Below are 21,387 nucleotides of genomic sequence, written 5' to 3' on the forward strand. Positions count from 1 at the left end.
ACTACATGCAAAAAGTTCCACACAGATAGATAGACTGCTAACACAGTGCAAATATTTAGTGAAGGTATCCAAATGAAATTTGGAACTGACAAATGTGCAGCTCTGTCTATACACCATGGCAGGACCCAAAACCTAGATGGAATAGAGTTTAAAAATAACAATATTATAAAATCACTCTCAAGTGATGAAAATTATAAATACCTTGGAATACTAGAAGCAGACAACATTGTGCACACAAAAGTTAAAGAACTGACAGAAAGAGGATACCATATTTTTCCGTGTATAAAATAACGCTTTTTCCTTAAACTATTAGACAAAAATTTGAGGGTTGTTTTGTACATGGAAGGCAGCTGCTTTTCCTGCCTTTTGCAAAGCCACAGGGCTTAGCAAAAAGAAAGAGAAGGTTTCCTTCGGGTAAAGCAGCCATGAAAAGGCTGCACAATCACAGCCTTTTGATCCTGAAGCCCTTTCACAGCTGCTTCAGGATCAAAGGGCTGCGATCATGCAGCCCTTTCAAGGCTGCATTACCCACTTTCTAAGGAAGTGGGTATGATATGTCTAAATTATTATAGCCCCAGTTTAATCATTTTTGTAGGTCATACTTCTGAGTAAATTTTCAGCCTTCCTCTAAAAGTCTCACTTTTTGCCATTATACAGCAAAAATAGCTATTTTATTTTGATACAAAAATTTTATCTTTGACATGACAATATAGTCCTAATGAAGTGGGCAACACAGCCGTGAAAGGGCTTCAGGGTCAAAGAGCTGTGATCGTGCAGCCCTTTCACAGCTGCGTTACCCACTTTCTAAGCCCCACCGGGTTTAGAATATGGATAAAGCAGTCATGGAAGGGCTTCAGGATCAAAGGGCTGTGATCGTGCAGCCTTTACCCAAAGGGAACCTTCCCTTCCTTTTTGCTAAGTGCCATGGCTTCACAAAAGGCAAGGGAAAGTTGTGGTCAAAGGGAGCCCTTTGATCCCTGCTTTTCTCTTCCTTTTGCTAAGCTCCATGGCTCAGCAAAAGGAAGAGAAAAATAGGGATCGAATTTTCTAATTTGAGGTTAGAAAAGGGGGGGTTGTCTTATACATTGTGTTGACTTATAAACAGAAAAATACGGTATATCGAAAGACTGCAAAAAATCTTAAAATCAAAATTAAATGGGGGAAATACAATCAAAACCATAAACACATAGGCCATTCCAATAATTAGATACCCAGCTGGAATTATAGATTGGATTCAAAACAAGCTAGAAGAATTGGACAGAAAAACATGGAAACTAATGAACATAGATCACACACTACATCCAAAAAGCGATGTGGACAGAGTATATTAACCACGAAAAATCAGAGGCCATGGATTACTACAAATACAGGAGGTAGTAGAGCAAGAAAAAAGAAGCCTAAATGATTATACCAGTACAAGCAGAGAAAAATTACTGAAAGCAGTAAAAATGAAGAATATTTTAAAAACAATAGAAACAAAGGCTGAATATAAGAAACAACAATTTGAAAGGAAATCAAACAGCTGGAAAAATAAACCACCACATGGAGAACACCTGAGAAATATTGATGGGAAGCATGATCATAATTCAACATGGGCATGCCTAAAACGTAAGAAAGAAACCAAGGCTTGATTTTTGCTGCACAAGAACAAGCACTCCAAACCAACATGATGAAAGCTAAGATCCAAGGGTTTAGTGCTAACGGCAAATGTTGACTCTGCCAAGAAAAAAATGAAATTTGTGTCACACCTCATCTGTGAATGTCCAAATATTGCACAGATTACAAAGTTAGGCATGATAAGAGTGGCAAAATTAGTGCACTGATCATTTTGCAAAAAATATGGTTGGGACTGATGGGAGTTACAATCAAAACTATTTGGCTGCCCTGGACCTACCTAATGACCTTACTTGGCTGCAACTGTGTAGAATGCCTTGATCCTTCCAAAAAATTCATTTCTTTTTCAGCATAATTTCATTTCATTTCATTATCCAGTATAATGTTAAAGTTATAAACTGATTCACTTCATGACAATTTGACTGCCTTTAGTTGTGCCACGACTGTTGAATTATTTACTGGTTGCATCCCGTGTGTTGATTGGTCGGTTCATGAGTTTGCCTTGAAGCAACATCCAGTGACAGGGACAAGGAACTGAGCACAGTGGGAGATAGATCAAGTGCACACAGCATGAGATGGAAATGTTTCTGTCTCCAGCTGCATCTGTTGTGAACATAAGCAGACTCCACCTGTTCTTGCTGCTCTGTTCAGCCAGAAAATGCTACTTTCAGATGCCAACAGAGCCTTCAATTTATTATTATTCCAATAATATCTTATTCACATACAGTATATGGTATCTGTATAATGGATTAGGGTCAGAATCTGATTGAGTGTAAGGGACTGGCATAGTGAGAAGGGGCCACAAAATGTTGCATATACTGTATTTAAAGTTAGATCCTAACTTTCCTTTCTCTTTCTTCCTCTTTCCCTCAGACAGACCAACGTATTCATTTAGAACTGTATTTGATTAAACGTTGCCATGACATCCAAGTAGGCAACAGAAACTTCATGTCAGGAGTAGAAGGAAGTATGTGTCAGTTGGATTCATGTGCAGGATAGCTGTACTGAGATTTTGCAGACTCAAGGCCATGGTTTCCTTTATTGAGTCAATCTATTTCATGATCAGACTTCCTCTTTTCCTACTGTCTTACACTTTTCCTAACATTATTGTCTTCCTGAATAAAAGTTGAGAAGCATTGTTATTATGTTACCACCAAATGGGGCTGCCAGGTTTTGGGTGCTAGTTCAAGTCTCAACAAATTCCTGTGCTTCTCTGGATCTCAAAGGAAGAAGACAAATCTCAGGGTGAATGATACTTGAGAAGGAACAGTTTGATTTTGTGCATGAGGTGATCTTAAATCTTGATTGACTGGCTCCATCCTTTCTCAGATGACTCATTGTGAAGTTGTGGTGGGTTGTGTGTAGCGTTCTCCTTTTATTAGATCTATGGTTCTTGTTGTATTATGTAATGGTTTATTAATATTCATGTTGCTGAGAGGCGGAGTCAAGAGAGATGCTATAAGAGGCAGGGTCAGAGAGTCAGGGGGGAGATAGTGAGTTTAAGTCAGTTGCAGAGGTTCTTAACTTTTGTTACTCAGGTGTTTTTGAACTGCAACTCCCAGAAACCCCAGCCAGCACAGCTGGTGGTGAAGGCTTCTGGGAGTTGCAGTCCAAGAACACCTGAGTAACCCAAGGTTAAGAACCAGTGAGTTAGAGAAATGTAAGACAGTCAGGCAGGAGAGAAAAGCCAGACAGTGTAATAGAGTGTGTAGTTTGGGGAAATTCTGAGGAATTATTAGCTACTGGAGATATTCATGAATCAGTCTATGTAATCAATAAACCAAAGTTTTATTTAAAAGAACTTGAAGTATGGACCTGAAGTAAATGGTGATTTAGAGATCACCTGGTGGCAGCAAGTGTAAAAGAAGAAAGTTTTTGCCTTCGTGCGCTCTCAGGCTTGACGGTCAAACAAGGGGCATGAGGGTGGACACCACATTGTGCTTATGCAATTTTTGCAAGCCAAAAAGACAGGATCAAGAGAAATGGATTGGGGAGAAACTGATGGGTGCATCCCCATTTAGAGCAAAGCAGGAAATTGAACACTAGCATTGCAATTTGTAAAACTTCTTGTTGCACAAACCCTGGAACAAGTGACACAGGGTTTGGGGAAAACTCCCTAAGTAACAGCATAGGGCCTGAGAAAACTCTCCATATGTCATGTGCAGAATAACCACAACCATTGCAACTGCCACCATGTGACCTGGTTATTGAAGTTCTACCTGCACTCTAGGCCCATTTACCCATATGTACCTCTGTTTCATTTCAACAATAAGCTGGCCCAGAAGCAATTCCATCCCCCCACTCAGTCACAGAGATCTGCCCCTTAGTCTTTGGGCCCTGAAATTTTAGGGAATTGTGTGCGATTGGCCTGACAACCCGACCTTCAAGTGAGATGGAAATTGTCTGTGGCAACTGCTGAAGCCCTTCACTGATCTAGACTGATGGTCTGGATAGCACAACACTAGCACTCTGACAATAGGCAATTCAGCTGGATTTGGACCCAACTCCAGTCATTTCTCTCCCTGGAGCAGACAGGCATCAGCTCCACCTTTTTACCTAAATCAGGGTGCACAACACCTAGACTGTTCTGTCATATGAAGGAGACATATTCATCAATAACTCTTTCTGTATTTAGCAGTAAACACATACCGGTGAGAAAAAACCCTCACAACTGTAGCCAAAATGAGCACTGCTTCACTTAAGTGTTTGACTTTAATCAACCTTAATGTTTTTCTACTATCCCAAGGCATCACCCTTTGTGCTGAACAGGTAGTCTTAGTTCAAGTTGCAAGACTAAAAATTATGCCCAGTAACAATTCCTGCAGGCAACAGACCACTGACATTTTATATAAACCAACATGTTCTGGAAAGTTAGATGAGTCAGAAACACATAGACACACAGAGACATACAGAGAGAGAGAGAGAGAGAGAGAGAGAGAGAGAGAGAGAGAGAGAGAGAGAGAGAGAGAGAGAGAGAGAGAGAGAGATTGTGGTCTTGTACATCATTTTAAAAAGGACTACTTTGGGATACTTTCAGAAACGGCTTTTCCCCAAAATGGGGATAGGGATATAACCTGTCCTAATGTGTCTTCCAGACTGATTTAGCCAAGTGACATCTTTGGTATATATTACTTTCTCATGCAATTTCTGGCTGCTGTGTAGGGGCTTTTAAATTTGATCCTTCTTCCATTATCAGGCATCCAAGGTCAAAATTGTAGCCAGATGGATCTGTAACCAACCAGCTAATTCTCAACTCAGTCAAAGCACTATGTAATTTTCATTCAATGACTATTATCAGTGAATTGCAGAAAGCTTTAAAAAGGTTTTTTAAAAATCAGTTGCCAAATTATTTTTGTAATGAATTGGACATTTGGTAGAGAAGGTCAACATAATACATAGAGCTTTAAAAACTATTGGGGAAGCATTCTTTCATTAATCAGAGTGTATGAAACATGCAGTATTAAATACCCATCACTCTAGTTAAAGTTTTTTTTTAAAAAAAGAATGCAGTTTAAAAAAAGAATGCAGTTAATGCAGTTAACTAAACATCAAGTACTCAAAAAGATACAAGAATAGCAGTAAACTCTCAGGGAAATGAACATTGAATCAAACTAGTTAAATTCTTCAACTAAAGTTGCAAAGACTTCCTTATTCACTCAGGCCTTTACAGGTTTCTTAGTAGAAATGTTACCATATAGTTTGGCTGTTGTTCTTTGTATCCCTCATCCTCCAGCTCCTTATCTAACAGTCCATATGCAATAAACTTTGCCATAGCTTCTCCTGTCCTTTTAAAAAAATCACCATTATGCTAAGAAACCTCTCACTCTCTTCTCCTTAATTTTTCATGACTGCTCTTCTCCTTCTCTATCTCTTCAGCCTTAAAGTTTCAAAAATTTTGGTGCTGTAACCTAATCTTAACCAAATATCCACTGGCTATTGGAGCCCATTAAAGAATTTCAGAAGAAGATTTGCCTTTATTGACTACTGCAAAGCCTTTGACTATATGGATTGTGAGAAACTATAGGTTGCTCTAAAAGAAATGGGTATGTCTCAGAACTTGATTGTCCTGATGCATGACCTGTATTGTGGACAAGAAGCTAATATTAGGATAGAATATGGACAGCCAGAATGGTTCCCTATAGACAAATGTGTCAGACAAGGATACATTTTATCCTCTTATCTGTTCAATCTGTACACAGAACAGATCATACAGAAAGCCAGACTAGATTGAGGTAAAGGAAGAGTGAAAATACGTGGAAGAAACATCAATAATTTAAAATATGTAGATGACACCATAAATGATTTCTACTGAAAGTGAAGGAAGAAAGTGCCAAAGCAAGACTGCAGTTGAACATTAAGGAGACAAAAATAATGACTACAGAAAAACTACACAACTTTAGTAATATAAAACTGAAATAGATTTTGTATGCCTTGGTTCAATCATCAATCTAAATTGAGACTGCAGCCAAGAAATTAGGCTTGGGTTTTAAACAGCTAAGCAGGGCAGCTGAAGACAAGCATTTTAGAGATAGCTCATTCATAAGGTTGCCATAAATGTGAGACAACTTGACAGGACACAACAACAACAACAACAACAACAACAACAACAACAACAACAACAACAACAATCTCAAGTAGAGATTGAGATTTTTTTTAAAGTAACTTATTTCCTTTGCTAATTACAGTGTTTAAAAAGTAATTCATTTTTGTTATTCATTACAGTGTTTAAGAAGCAATTCATTCCATGACTTGTTGCGTTCACTTATTACTTTTTAATTTTTCCTTCAGTTTCCTTCTTCTTTAAAAAAAAAAAATAAGAAAAAGCAATAGTAGGAAAAAGGCATACAACTTGAAAAACTGCTGTCAAAATTAGATGTAAAATGCCTTAAGACATCTTTTACAAGAGTTGAAAATGTTGCATCTGTGAAGTAAAGTCCATTCTACTTATTAACAGATGTACTAAAAACATGGCATGTCAAAAAAGTGGAAAGCTTTCTCGGATTGTTCTTCAGGCTAAGTGGTACAAAATACAGGGGAAATGCAGGGGGGGGGGAAACAAAGTCCCAAAATCTGCCCACCTAATATTTCATCTGGAACGATTACAAATTATTCACTTCTAAGCTCTAGCTCTAACTTTGTTTAAACCTAATCCCCCCCCTTTTGAAAAAAAATTGTTTCAAATCTTGCAATTTGGAATATCATGGCCCACTCATAAAGGTAGAGTTGGTTGTCTTTCATGGAGGGCTGGACATGTCATTTCTATGCTGGATGAGACAGGTGTCCTTGAGCTTTGCCATCTGACACCTGGACATAAGGTCCTACTTCCTGCTTCAAACGGATTCAGGCACATCCAAAGGCTAGTACTGTATCTGCACTTGAATCAGTTCCCTGTTTTATATGTGGAATGTCTCTGAATGACTTCTGTGCATATGAAGCCTTCCAAAATAAACTCTCTAGGCACAGACAGCTCAGTAATGAATGGGATCACACTTGCTATCACGCATTTAAAGAAACTAGATGTTGCATAATGAAACTGGCAGAGGTCTCATTAAAAAGGAAGAAGAAAAGATAAAGCCCTTGATCTGTTGAACAGAACATAATCTGTTAAATTTCATGTTGATTTGGTTTTAAGGCACCACTTAAATTAAACAAATCTAATAAATCACATAGCTCAACAGTTAAACTAATTACTGTAGTATATGTATCTGTACAGGCCTTATTTTAAGTAGCTTTCCAATCCAAGGTGATGCTGGGTTAGTCTATGGAAAGACTGAATATCAGTTATCCACTACATGCAACTCTTATGCTCCTTAAGATCAGAATTCATTTTGGAATTTGAAGAACAAGCACAGCAAGGCTGCAGAGGCTCTGAATAAGGAAACCTGGCAAAGGAAACCAGGCACCTTTCACTTTGCAGTGCCAGGGCAGCTTGCATTCAGAGGAAACGCCTGCCCAGACTTCTATCATCCTGCAGCAGCACCACAGCAGCCATAACCTAGTGATCTTGTTCCATGTGACTTCCACTGTGCCTTAGGTTCTCTGCATTTGGCTGCACTAAATGATACATTTAACATGACAACCATAAGAAGTGCTTCTTCAAGTGATGAAAAATGTCTATTTGTCATTGTTGTTATGTGCCTTCAAATCAGAACGGATTTTCAGAGACTGCTAATACACTGTAAGGTAAGTGAGATATTATAAAGTGATTTTACCAATTCCCCAGTGAGCTTCCATGGCTGAGTGGGGATTTGAACCCGGGCTTCCTGAGTCCTACCCTATCCACTATATACCACAGTGGGTATAATTCAATTCTTCAAAAAACCCTCTGGTTTATAAGACGGGATATTGTGCTTATGTATCCACAATTCAGAACACAAGGTAATGGACCAATGTTGCTACACAATATTATGCCTATGTTGCCAGCAGGAAAAAGATACCAAGCTTTACGTAGCAAAGGAAAATATGAATGTTGACACCACCAATGGCAGCAGTCAGGACGGTCTACAGCAGGGGTTCCCAACCCCCAGTCTGTGGCCTAGTGCTGGTCCGTGGCCATGGCAGGACCAGGCCACAGAGACCCCCCCTCCATGCACTCCCTGCTACCTACATGCACAGGTGCCATGCCCACCTGTGAGTGCACCTTTTCCCTCTGTAAGCATGCCCCGCCCCTCCATACATGCGTGTGAGTGCACTCTGCCCCTCCGTGAGTGTGCCCTTCCCCTTTGTGCATGCACATGCGTGCACTCCTCACCTCTGTGAGCACTCCCACCCACGAACGGACTCCACCCACCCAACTGGTCTGCGACTCAGACTGGTCTACAGGATACCCTCTTGTGCCTGAATTTTATATCCATGTTGTTGTTTTGCTTGTAAGCCAGCTTTGCCACTAGATGAGTAGTGTAAAAATTTTAATATATAAATAACTAAATACCATACACAAAGTGACACCAAGCAAGCAAAAATCCCAGAAGCTAACTTTTTTCATCCGTTGACCACTTTTCACTCAAACACAAAGCAATTGTCAGGATTGTTTTTCAACAAGTGTGAATGGTCCCGATTCAGGGTCCAGTTTCAAAGTTATTTTTGTTTGGGCTGCACCCATTTTTAGAATTGTCTTCTAGAATGTAGATTTGCTCTGTGTCAAGACAACTTCACAGCACTCTCATACAGTGATAATAATAACTGAACCAACAAGTCACTTGTGACTTATGGCAAACCTTTTCAGGGTTTCCCAGGTAGAAAGTATTGGGATAATAGCAATCTTGCATGCAGAAACAGTATCAGTGGGAAGAGGTCTTAACAGCCTAATGTGATTGTTCTTTACCATTGACCTGATTGGTGAAGTTCTTTCCCTTCCTCTGTCATTTGAGGCAAGCCCCCCCCCACCCTCTTTCTGTTTATTTTTTGGCTCCATTTTTGTGTTGATAACCCCTTTTCCTCCTTTGACCGTTCTTCAAGCAGCAAGCATGCAGGGTCTCCTGTATGCTGGGGACTCTGTCTCCCCATTTTTCTTTCTTACTGTGGCTACGGATGGTAACTATAAATCTAACTGCACTACAGATGGTAGCTGTAAATACAGTCAAACTGTAAATACAGTCAAACCTTGACCTACGGACTTAATCCGTTCTGGAAGGGCGTTCGTAGGTCAAAATGTTCGTAGGTTGAAGCACCATTTCCCATAGGAATGCATTGAAAACCAATTAATCCGTTCCAGCTGAAGAAATGGAAGGCACTGAGGCTTTAAGAAGGGGGGAAACCTCCAACAACAAACAGTAAAACAACCTCCCTTGTTGAGGCTTTAAGCGGGGGGAAACTTCCAAAAACAAACAGTAAACTTAGCTCCCTTGCTGAGACATTAAGGAAAAAAAAGCCACCAACATAACAGCACAGAAACATATCGGCCCCAGCCGAAACCCACCCAGAAGTTTTTTAAAAGGAGAAAACAGCAGCTTACCTCCCTGCAGACAAACACACAGGCTCACTCTAGAAAGCAGGAGCTCTCTCAACTGTGACACACCCTGTAATAATGGCTGATAGAGCTACAGCACAAAGAAGCAGCCTCGGCACCACCTATAGTTAGAAAGTTGAATTGCCCGCCTTTTTTCCCTGCCTGTTTTTGTTCTTATGTCGAAGTTCCATGTGCAAGTCGAAGCAATATTTTTCTATTGGAGCAGTTCGTAAGTCGAAGCGTTCGCAAGTAGGGACATTCGTAAGTCGAGGTTTGACTGTATACCTTTTTGTACTTTAAATGCTTCAAGAATGATTTTTATCATAGAAAGTGCTAGTTTGTGTGCAGAACAGAGGGGATGGTGTTTGTGAGACTAGGCTGATCTCTCTCTGTTTCTGTGGTTTTTCTGCCTTATACTCTCCGAACTAAAAGGAATAACCAGTTTCCTAGAACTGCTTCCGCCCTTTTAAACTAAAAGAAATCCCCAACAGAGAGTACTCAGAAGTAATTGACCAGTTCTTTCTTCTGGGGGGGGGCACCCTGGGGCTGTGCATCTTTCCCAAGGCCACCAAGGCTGACTCTTCTGGGATGCATAGTGGGGAGTTCAACTCCCAACCACTACAGCCAAATACGTAACTCACTGTGCTTTTCTTCACTTGCATGTCTCCATATGCTTTGTTTTATGCTTAGTCATTGGAAGAGAAACAGTTTAGGGTCTGATTGCTGAGACATGTATTTCTGAGGGCATCCCAAGGTGAAGGGAAAATGAATTCCTTTTAATGTCTAGTTTGATCCAAGAAACTTGTTCACTGAGAACTGTGCTGCTCAGATTTCCTGAAATTCTATGTACAGTACTAAGCTACTGTCTTTGTTCCAGTCAGTGGTGGCTGCTCCACCTCTGCCCCTTCTTCATCTCCTTTTTCTTGATGTTCTCTGCTCATGACAATCACAGTGTACTAGAAAGGTCTTCAGAGTTACAGGTGGACTTCATAATCACATACAGTACCTTCTTCATTTAAGTAAGCAGAGCTTTTTTTTTCAATAGAAAAAGGAAACAAGCTGAACTAAGATCTAAGATTTCAAGTGAAAGAAGGAAACAGGGCTGAGGTTAAAAGTAAAGCAGACAAACCTTGAATAGTGAGACTTTACTTTTTTAACTAGCAGAATTTTTCAGAGAAGCGGATGAACTTATCCTTAGCAGAACTGAGAATAACTTTTTAGAAAATACTAATTAATTCAGTTATGATGTTGGATTTCCTCTCTTAACCATGCTTTTTAATTATAAGCAGAGGGAGGAGGCATGGAATGTAGCTATTCAGAAGTGCAAAAGTGTTCTGCATATGTTCAGAGGCACTTAAAATGTTTCTGATGCTTCAGCCTTGGTTTACTTTGAAGCCCCTTGTAGTTACACTTTAGTATTACACTGGATCAGTGTCCTCTAACTGGAATAAAGATATCACTCTTTTTTGACATTTTTCTGTTTAGGCAAGCAGTCCATAGGGTTTGAAGGGTGAGTGAACAACATACATGTTGCTAGCAAAGGACTAGAACAGTGGTCATAGAACAGGGGTAAATTACCCCAGATGGGGTAAAAATGAAAATCCTGGGGGTAATGAAGATGTGAATTGTGGGACGTGGTGGCGCTGTGGGCTAAACCGCAGAAGCCTGTGCTGCAGGGTCAGAAGACCAAGCAGTCGTAAGATCGAATCCACATGACGGAGTGAGCGCCCGTCACTTGTCCCTGCTCCCGCCAACCTAGCGGTTCGAAAGCATGCAAATGTGAGTAGATAAATAGGGACCACCTCGGTGGGAAGGTAACAGCGTTCCGTGTCTAAGTCGCACTGGCCATGTGACCACGGAAGATTGTCTTCGGACAAAACGCTGCCTCTATGGCTTGGAAACGGGGATGAGCACCGCCCCCTAGAGTCGAACACGACTGGACAAGAATTGTCAAGGGGAACCTTTACCTTTACCTTTTTAATTAAGATGTGACCCTAACCCCCATCCCTCCTCCTCCTCCCTCCTCCTCTTCCTTCTCTTCTACCTGGAGGGGGGTCCCCAGCTGCCTGATTGCCCCCTTCCTGCCCCCTTCTCTGGCCCAGCTGCAACTGAGCCACGGCGGATGGTGGCCGGTGATGGGCCCCAGTCGGCAGCATACAGCAGCCGAGACGGCAGTGGCAGGGCCGGCCATGACGGAGGGCAAGGCTGGGTCGAGTGGTCGGAGCGCCCTGGCCAGGAGGAGCCTCTCCTTCCAGGGCCTGGAGAGGTGGATTGTGGCAGAGGGGGGTGGGCGCGGCAATGACAATGGCCCAGGCCAGGCTCAGCTTTGACTATGCGGACTTTCATTGGCAAGGTGATGTCTCTGCTTTTTAGGATGCTGTCAAGGTTTGTCATTGCTTTCCTCCCAAGAAGCAGGCGTCTTTTAATTTCGGGGCTGCTGTCTCCATCTGCAGTGATCATGGAGCCCAAGAAAGTATAATCTGTCACTGCCTCCATATCTTCCCCTTCTATTTCCCGGGAGGTGATGGGACCAGTGGCCATGATCTTAGTTTTTTTGATTTTGAACTTCAGACTGTTTTTTTGCGCTCTCCTCTTTCACCCTCATTACAAGGTTCCTTAATTCCTCCTCACTTTCTGCCATCAGAATGGTATCATCTGCATATATGAGGTTGCTGATATTTCTTCTGGCAATCTTAATTCCATTTTGGGATTCCTCCAGTCCGGCCTTTCGCATGATGTATTCTGCATATAAGTTGAATAAGCACAGGGGGACAATATACAGACTTGTCGTTCTCCTTTCCTGTTTCAGAGACACCAGATTTGAACACTTATTCACACCTCTGAACAAGTACTCTGCAGTCTATAGAAGCTTATGCTAAATAAAACTTGATATTCTTTAAGGTGGCACCCAAGTACCTTTAATCTTGGCAGTGTTTCCCTTTTCAGCTCGGTGGTATCTCTTTTGGATTTTTTTAAAAAATCTGTACTGCTATGAATTTCCAAGGTTCTTGTCAAGATGGGTTGATGTTCAGATTTAAATTCCAGTTTCAAGCATCACATTTTTATATACACTTAAAAATGTTAGAGTAAAAGGAGGATTGGTGCAATTACCCTGTGGTTAGTAAATGTGGATGAACTTGATCTCAGAGCTTCAACAAAAAATCACACCACCACCACCACTCTGGACATGACCTGGAATAACCATGTGCTCTGACTGCACTACTGGACATGAAATAGAAAACATTAAGAAAAACAAGTCCTGAATGTTCAGCAGCAGGACCCTTTCCATTGTCTCATAATGCAGCCATAACGGTATTGAAACTGCCACAGATTTAATGCAGTCCGACAGCAAGCTTTCTGGAGCCCTTGTCTGTGGATGATCACAATAGTAAGGTCCCTGGATCCTCACACCTGAGTGCTGAGGTTCACCCAGCATGAATTAATCGTGTTCTCTGCTAAAAACAGTAGTTAACCATTTGACTGGAGAGTACAAGCATAGGTTTGAGATTTTGGCAATGTTCCTAGACCAGGTCTGAGTGAAAGACTTGCATGCAGATGTTTTTCACAATATGTGAAGAAAGGATGTGTTTTGAATCACGCATGTTATTACTACTGAATAGACAATGGTTGCAAAAAAACCCAAACAAAGCTGGAGAGCAGTGTATCTGACTCTTATGTTGATTGTAGTCCTAGAGGAAAATAATGTGGTTCTTATGACTTAATAATATGGTTCATGTCAAGTTCCCAAGACCCCCTCTGCCCACCTCATAAAGGTTTGTGAAAACTGTAAAATTTCCACCCCCACCTGTTGGCTATCGTTGCTGGCAGGCTCATTGGCAATTGCTTTCTATCCCATCCTTTTTCACTAGGATCCCAGGATCCCAGGTTAAAGAATCTTAGAGGAGCCCCATATTTAAAAAGAAGAAAGTTAGTTTTCAGGACTACAGTTGAACTCAGTAGTAGGGACAAGCAAGTTTTCTTGTTTTCAAACAATGAGAAAGAAAGGGGATGCTGGGAGTTGTGATACAAAAGAGTAATTTTCCCAGGGTCTGGAGACTTGAGACCTTGAAGAGCTCCTTCCACTTAGAGTAGATTATACTTGAGCAGGCCAGTTGGGACAGATGCTGTTGCAACATCTGGATCAGGGATGAGAATGTGGAGCTCTCCAGATCTTGTTTGTCTGCAACTCCCATCCCCCCCGATTACTGCCCACACTAGCTGGGGCAGATGAGGAGTCAAATGACCACGTGGGGACCACAGATGTTCCTAGACAGATGAGTTTCCTTGGGTTAGTTTGTCCCAGATTTGTTCGCTAAGTTTCTTTTTTTCATTTTAAAAATATATGTTTGCATTATTTTATTCATATAAAAAACACAAAATAAACAGAAAACATCTAATAAGCAAATATCTAAATACACAATGCTCCCACCCACCAGGACCATTTAGGAGTAAGAACCATCTCCCATCCATAATTGTATTATCTCTTGTAATGGGCTTTGACCATTCCCTTTATTAATGCAATATTAATACATTCTCCCCATATATCTATAAACACATATCTGCCAGTTACTTCCCTCTTAACTTTTATATTATATGTAAGTTTAGCATTGATAGCTATATCCTGAACTTCCCCATACCAATCAATTAACTGAAAATTATAAGCTGTTTTCCAGTTTCTAGAAATAATCACTCCACTTCTTTTATTTGCTCTTAATTCTTTATTTTTTCTAACCAATCCTTTATTCTAAGCTTTCCTGGGAATTTCTGCAACTCTTTCACCAGATGTAATGGGGGTACTGGGAGGATAAATATTTTTCTATATCTATTCCAAATAAAGAGGATAAAAAAGTGAGTCTCTACATTTTTACTATATTTGTATTATCCTATATAAAAAGAATATTTACAGGGTTCAAATACAATTCTTGTATTTCCATATTAGTTTGTTGGACTGAGATATAATACCTGGCATATGTCTTAATTGATTGGCTATATCTCAGGTAGTATCTTCATTTTGCATGCTGCAATTCTGCCAAACCATGACAATCCGATTTTCCTTAAATCACCAACTTATTTTTTCATTACTTACTTTAATATTTTAAAATTCTCCTCCTTCAATTTTTCCAAATTACTTGGGATGTTTATACTTAAATGTTTCAAATATTAACACCCATTTCTTTTTCTAATTTTTTTCTTTCTTGTTTGCTATAGTTAAGCACCGTAGTTTCTGATTTCTGATTCATGGCCTTCAGTGGGTTTGAGGCAGGGCATGAGAAAATTATTTTCTAATTAGACATGCTTACTGGAGTAAAAAAAAAAGTAGTAAAGATTCTCATTCATAGTATTACTATAAGTCGAAAGTTGGTCATGCTGGTTAAAAACTCTGGAATTTGAAGTATGAGATATGACTTTTCCAACCTGTGAAATAAAGCATGTGGTTTAGTTATATGGCTGTAGGTTGGGAGTTCGATTCCCCACTGTGCCTTCTGCAAATAGAACCAGCCAGCATGGCCTTGAGCAAGTTGCACAGTCGCAGGGCACTCATAGAAGAAGGGACTGAAAACCACTTCTGAGTTTTCCCTACCTGGAAGACCCTGAAAAGGGTCGCCATAAGTCAGAATTGATTAGACAGCACATGATTATTCGATTTAGATAGTCAAATTACCACTAAGAATTTGCACATTGCTCTAATTCTATCCTAACCTAAATGTACTGTAGCAGGTTGTTATATTCACTCCGTGTCTCGGTTTCTTTTTTGCAACCCAAAGGGCTCACACTGGTGACGTTCCCTCTTTCTTTCGCTGCCACCAGTGGATTTCACGCTGTAAAGGACTTTAGTTTGACACTGTCTGCCAACAACAGAACTTGTTTATTAAAGGGTATTTTAGGGTAATTCAGAATCACAGAAGTTCTTTATTCATTTCATAGAACCACAGTCATTGGATTATCATATATTCTGCCACACATTCAATCACCTCCTGATTTTTTCACTTTAACCAGTTTATCTATTTTTAGTTACAGTTTTCACTCTTTCTCTGTCTCTCTCTCTCTCTGCAAACCTCTCTTCCTCTTCTCTCCCTCACCCTCTCCCTCTGCCTTAACTGACCTTCTGCCTCCACCCCTCCTGTCCTCTCATAGGCTTATGCAAATGAGCTCCAGCTATGAGTGACAGGCATGACGTGGGGCATCCATCACACAGGTCTTCAAGGCTTTCATGACCAGGCAAGAAAGTACTTAATTCAGCTGTACCAACTCCACAGCATCCCAAATGTATTACTATCACTTCCAGCTAACTAGGTTAACTTGTCCTTGCACACAACAGCCAGCTCTCTGTAGTGTGAGTTCAGAAAATGATTGCGACCTTGGGGAACATCTAGAACTGCTAATGTTTCTGACTGTGCAAGCTGCTGTGGTTTTCCAGAAGCCAGAGTTCTGGAAAAACACTGGATTGCAAAATACTTCTTCCTGCAAACAGTCATACGATTGTTCTGGCTGGACAGTTACAGAATATAATAGAATAAGCTAAAGGTAAAGGTTCCTTTTGAGAACTGTCCAGTTGTATCTGACTTGAGGGTGCGGTGCTCATCCCTGTTTCCAAGCCATAGAGTTAGCGTTTGTCCATAGACAGTTTCCGTGATCATGTGGCCAGTGTGACTAGACATGGAACACCATTACCTTCCCACCATGGTGGTACCTATTTATCTACTTGCATTTACATACTTTCAAACTGCTAGGCTGGCAGGAGCTGGGACAAGCGACGGGAGCTCACTCCATTGTTTGGATTCGAACTGCTGGTCTTTCGACCTTGCAGCCCAGAGGCTTTGTGGTTTAACCTGCAGCACCACCAGTATAATAGAATAGAACCCGGTAAATTCAAGTCTTAATGGGTTCCTGAAATTAGTCTAAGGATAAGGGTGCATGTGAGCCCTGGTGGCTACTTACAGCCTCTATTCCATACTTTGCCACCCTGTGTTAAGCTATAGAGAAGAGGAAACACCTAAAATACTTCAGACCAGGCTTTACTGGCATCTCTGCATGGATGTTGGCAAGTCTTTGGCTCCAAGTGCCAAGTCCAAGTCTTTGGAATCAAGTCCCGAGTCCCAAACCTGAAGTCCAAGTCCCTATTTAAAATAAGCTCTTTTTTCCAGAAAAAAGGGAGGAGTGGTTGAGTTCGGAATCATGAGTTGAGTCTGAGTTGAGTCATCAGTGCAACTTAAATCCAACTTGGCAGTGAATCCCCACGACTCGAGTCCCCATCCCTGCACTTCTGTGATACTGAAACAGGGTGAGCCTGACCCTTAAGCAGATCAAGGAGGTGAGAACTGGCAGTAGCTACTGGGAGGCAGCTGGAAGGTGCAAGAAGAGCCACATGGCCCACCTAATGACTCTTAAGCTCACCTGCTACTTTCAGGCACAGTGGAGGACACATCCCGTCACTCATGTGAAGTAGGTTTCAACTACAGGTGGTCTTTTCCCAAATAAAATTGGGGCAAGGGCCATCTTGGACTTGTCCTGTATTCAAGAGAAATAGGTAAAACCAAACGGCTTCCAAGCCATTTGGTTAATGGGCACCCAATTTCAATGAACTCAGTTTTCTCCATTGTCTCATTTCTAGAAACATTTGACTAGGATCACTGCTGTGCATGGCTGTAATAATATAATTATAGAGTGAGTATGCCAAATGAGTCATTCAGTTATGTAACACATTCATTACATTTTTTTCCTCATAATATAAAAATGCCCTTTGATGTTGGCAAATACAATTTTATTTCTGGCAAAACACAAAGAGGTCGAAGGGTCATTTTCAGTCAAGGATGGCTGTAGAAATATTTTACTAAACACAGTGAAGCCATGCTAGATTTCAATGAGATCAAGAACCAATGCCATCAAACCCTCAGGCCTGTAAGCAAGATGGGGATTTGTCTGTATCATTAGCAGGCTCTCACCCTCATTGCCTGTAGATGAGAAAGTAGCCAAGAGAATTTGCTGCCTGAGTACTCACTGGTTTCAGCAGACGATGGCTCATCCTGGCTTATGAATGAGATTGCATTTGAGGTGTGTGCAACTGTGATCCTCTAGGTAATGTGTGACTGCACTTCCCAGCATTCTTCACTGTTGACTATGCTCATTAAGGCTGAAGGGAACTGTAATCAAACAGCACTTAGAAGGCTGCACCTGCCTATTGTACTGTGGGTGCTAAGCCCAGTGCACCAGCGTTTCCAATCACATCACAATCTTTAGGCCATCCCCTTCCCCACCATGCTAGATTCTCCCATAACCTTCCACATTTTCAAGAGTGTTTGGCTAGAAAAAAAGGAACTTTGTTTTAACGTACAGCAGAGTCATCAGCCAAGCAAGATGGTGAGCTGAGGACACCTTCCTCCAACCACTAAGTAATTCTATTAATTTGTCTGTAATTTGCTTGCCTAGTGGGTACACTAAGTTTTATCCTGACTTCTCTTGTTAGAGGTTTGCCACATTTCTGTATTACCGCCAACCCCCAGGCAAAGGGGAAAAAAGTGCTTTTGTTTCAATGTGAGGCAATTTGGGAGGATGTTGAATGGCCGGCAGCCTTCTGTCTGGCATTTTTGGGACAATTCAAGCAACATCACCAGCGGTGGAATTTAAAATCAACACTCCCAACATGACCCTGTAGCCCTCATTTTGAAACTGGCATAGAAATTTAGCTGTCAGGAGTACGTTTCAGATGATTATTATTTTTGTTTCATTGTGTACACATAGTGTCAAAAGGTTATCTGCATGGGATCAAGCCTGCTGTATCATTCCTCAATGATTTTTCATATACTGCAACCTATCTTAGGTATGGTTTTAGCTTAAGCTTAAGACATTATGTGGAAACAGGCCACAGTTGTGCATAAATGTAGACAGGAGTGAATTCTAAGGAATGTGAATAGACATGCATAGGATTGGGCTCTTACTATACAGTATTTTAAATAGTGGTTGAAATCTTGTTGCTTAGCACAATAAGAAAACCAGAGAAGGCACATTTGAATCCGTCGAACTTATGGAGGAATTGACTCATCAAAGATGCACTGATCAAAGATGCCTCCTCAGTTGTGCTTTTACTATTCTAAGCAATAAGATTTCAGCCAGTGTGTCAATACGATTGTTAAACCAAGTATATGACTTTAACAATATGTTTTGTACATTTGCTTCATATAAAGCCCTAAGGTACTGCAGAAATTAGTTTATTTGTTATATAAAATTAGTTTATATGTTAGGGGGCCATGAGAGTTGAATAAGCAGCACGCTTTAGTGTAAATTGTAATTAGTCATTATGTATGTGCTCCAGAGTCATCTTCAGACATTAATTATATATTTGCAATAAACACCTCCCCCTCCCCCCAGTTTTGGATTGCAATGTTTAATCTTTGGGAGGTTTTACACAGATTCTGGGGGTGCTCATTCAAATTTTTCTCATGCCCATTTCTATAATAATTCAGTTCACAAGCAATTCTAACTCCACTCAACCCTTGCTTGTTTCACCCTTTCTGATGTTAGAAAACCCCACCACTGTGATATCACAGGGTCTTTCTCTGGTAACATCAGAGGCTCCCCACCACCACCTTTCAGTTTTTGGCCTGACAGTTTGAAGGAACGGGAGGCTGGTGACTCAGCAGCCCTAGATTCAGAGTTTTGCATGTGCAGAGGTTCGGAATCGAGAGGAGAAAACAAGGAAACTGTCTTTTTGTTGGTGTTGCATAGAGAGGAAAAGAATCTCTTACTAAACTCACTGCTAAGTGTTCTTCTGTCATCATAGTTAAATCTTGGCTATAAACTGTGCCCATTTCCTTGTCAAAACACACATCCACACATAGGAAAATCTTAGGAAAATCTTGTTACATAACTCAACAAGATTTTTATCTTCTCCAGTCATTACGAATAACCTCCAACAACCCTCGTGTTGTGCTCATATCTTAACTGTATGTTATACATCTTCTGCACAGAATGAATGCATTCCAACAAGTATGCATACTTTCCAAGAAGCACATCATTGATTTCTGCCTCTAGATCTGGTGTGAAAATTCTGTGCACCCCACAGTGTCACCTCTTGGTGGTCAGTTTAGCTTGCTTTTCTCCTCTCTCTTTGTTCTCCACTGATGTGCTAAACACAGAAGTGGGAATTTCCACCTTAAATTCAACCTTTGCACCCCCTGCCCTCAGTTCACTTCTGTCGATTGGCTATGACCAGGAAATATCTATACGGGGGGGGGGGGGGGAAGTGGCTGCAACAATGCTGCCCTTTTCTCTACTGTTTACTGGGATGGGACATCATGAGTTGCATAAATTTAAGACAGCTGCAGATAGAGGGCTGCCCCCTTCTCAATGAGATGTAGCACAAAGGCATCGTTTCTTAGGGACAGCATATTAGCCAGAGAATGGGAATATTTCCCTGAACGTGTACAAAAAGCCTGATGGAGATTATGAACAGAGACTAGATAATTTATACACGCATCCTAACAATTTAGCTAAGAAATGGCTGACACAGATTTTGCAGAAATAATTCCATAACTGAAATGTAAATCTGTGTCCAATATAAGGTCTCCCTCCTGCTTAATAATAGCTTCCAAGTTACAGTACACCAGTGACTAGTAGTTTGAACTCAACACTGTATCAATTGCTGAAATAATATCAAGCGCTTCTATAGCTCTTCCCCAGAAGCCTGACTGAGACGTAGTGCAGAGACATAGTGCTGGAAGATGGCTTAGCAATAGATCAATACATTTGCATGAGCTTGTACATAGTTCCTCTTCCACATGTGGTTTCAGAATTTCAGGAATTTTCAACCACTGGGGCATGCCCTTTTCATATCAGGATTTCAAGGTAGGCATGTATAGTTAGGACTAGACATGGGGAAGAATATAAAAATGAATCAGGATATTTGTTAAATATCCCTGATTCCTCAGATATTCATTGCTTTGTATTCTTGGGGTCCAGAGACCCCAACAAATACAAAGCTATGGATTTGACCCATTTATATTTGTCCCGTTGTTCCCATCTGCTTATGCCCCCATGGATCAACTGTTCTTCAGGGGCATAAGCAGAGAGGGGTTTTCCCTTCAGGCAGCTTGCTAAAGCCTACATGAAGGGAATCCCATCCCTGGGGCTAGGGGATGGCTTGGTTCCCATTTCCTCCTCTTCCTATGCCCATGCAGCATAAGAAGAGGAAGGAAGGGGTCAAAGAGGAATCAAAGGGATCCTCCAGCCTGCGACTGCTTTCCCTCCTCTTGCTATGCCCAGTGGGGCTTAGCAAGAGGAGGGAAAGAAAAATAAAGACCCAATGAATGACAAATTGATTTGTGGTTTGTCGGTCACTGGGGGGCAATTCCATTTTGGCACTTCATTCCCATCTCTAGTTAGGACTGTTGCACCATAAGTCTTTCAAGATATAAAGTACTCAGAAGTGGTTTACTTTTACCTTCTTTACACAGTACTAACAAGTTAGCTTGAATGTCACTGTTGCTACCTATGAACAATCCCTTGCCAGTGTCCCAGTCAGCTATTGCCACTGCTCAGTAGCTGCCCTCCATGAAGTTCTTTGCCTCCATCAGCCTAAGAATGATCAGTTCTCTTCTTTGATACAGCCATGAATTCCTGAAGAAGATGGATAATCCTAGTCTAGTATCTCAGGCTTCATCAAGGGAAGAAAGAGGAAGGCCTGACATAAGATGAGTTGACTCAATAAACTAACAGCCTGTAATTTGCAAGAACTGGGCAGCACTTTTGGATGTCATGGATTCATAGGGTCCCCATGAGTTGGAAATGACTTGGCTCCACATAATACTATGTGCAATTTGAATAGCATA

General features: G+C 41.0%; 1 long non-coding RNA gene across 1 annotated transcript in view; it reads left to right on the plus strand.

Moving 5' to 3' along the window:
• The first annotated feature begins 780 nt into the window (after nt 1-780).
• The window catches only part of LOC144583477 (uncharacterized), a 42,181-nt gene continuing 21,574 nt past the window's right edge, over nt 781-21,387 (plus strand). The window contains exon 1 of the long non-coding RNA XR_013537252.1: nt 781-7,992. This is a non-coding gene — a long non-coding RNA (uncharacterized LOC144583477). The remainder of the gene's footprint in view (nt 7,993-21,387) is intronic.

This window comes from Pogona vitticeps, chromosome 6, assembly GCF_051106095.1.
Source record: "Pogona vitticeps strain Pit_001003342236 chromosome 6, PviZW2.1, whole genome shotgun sequence".
Classification (NCBI taxonomy): Eukaryota; Metazoa; Chordata; class Lepidosauria; order Squamata; family Agamidae; genus Pogona; species Pogona vitticeps.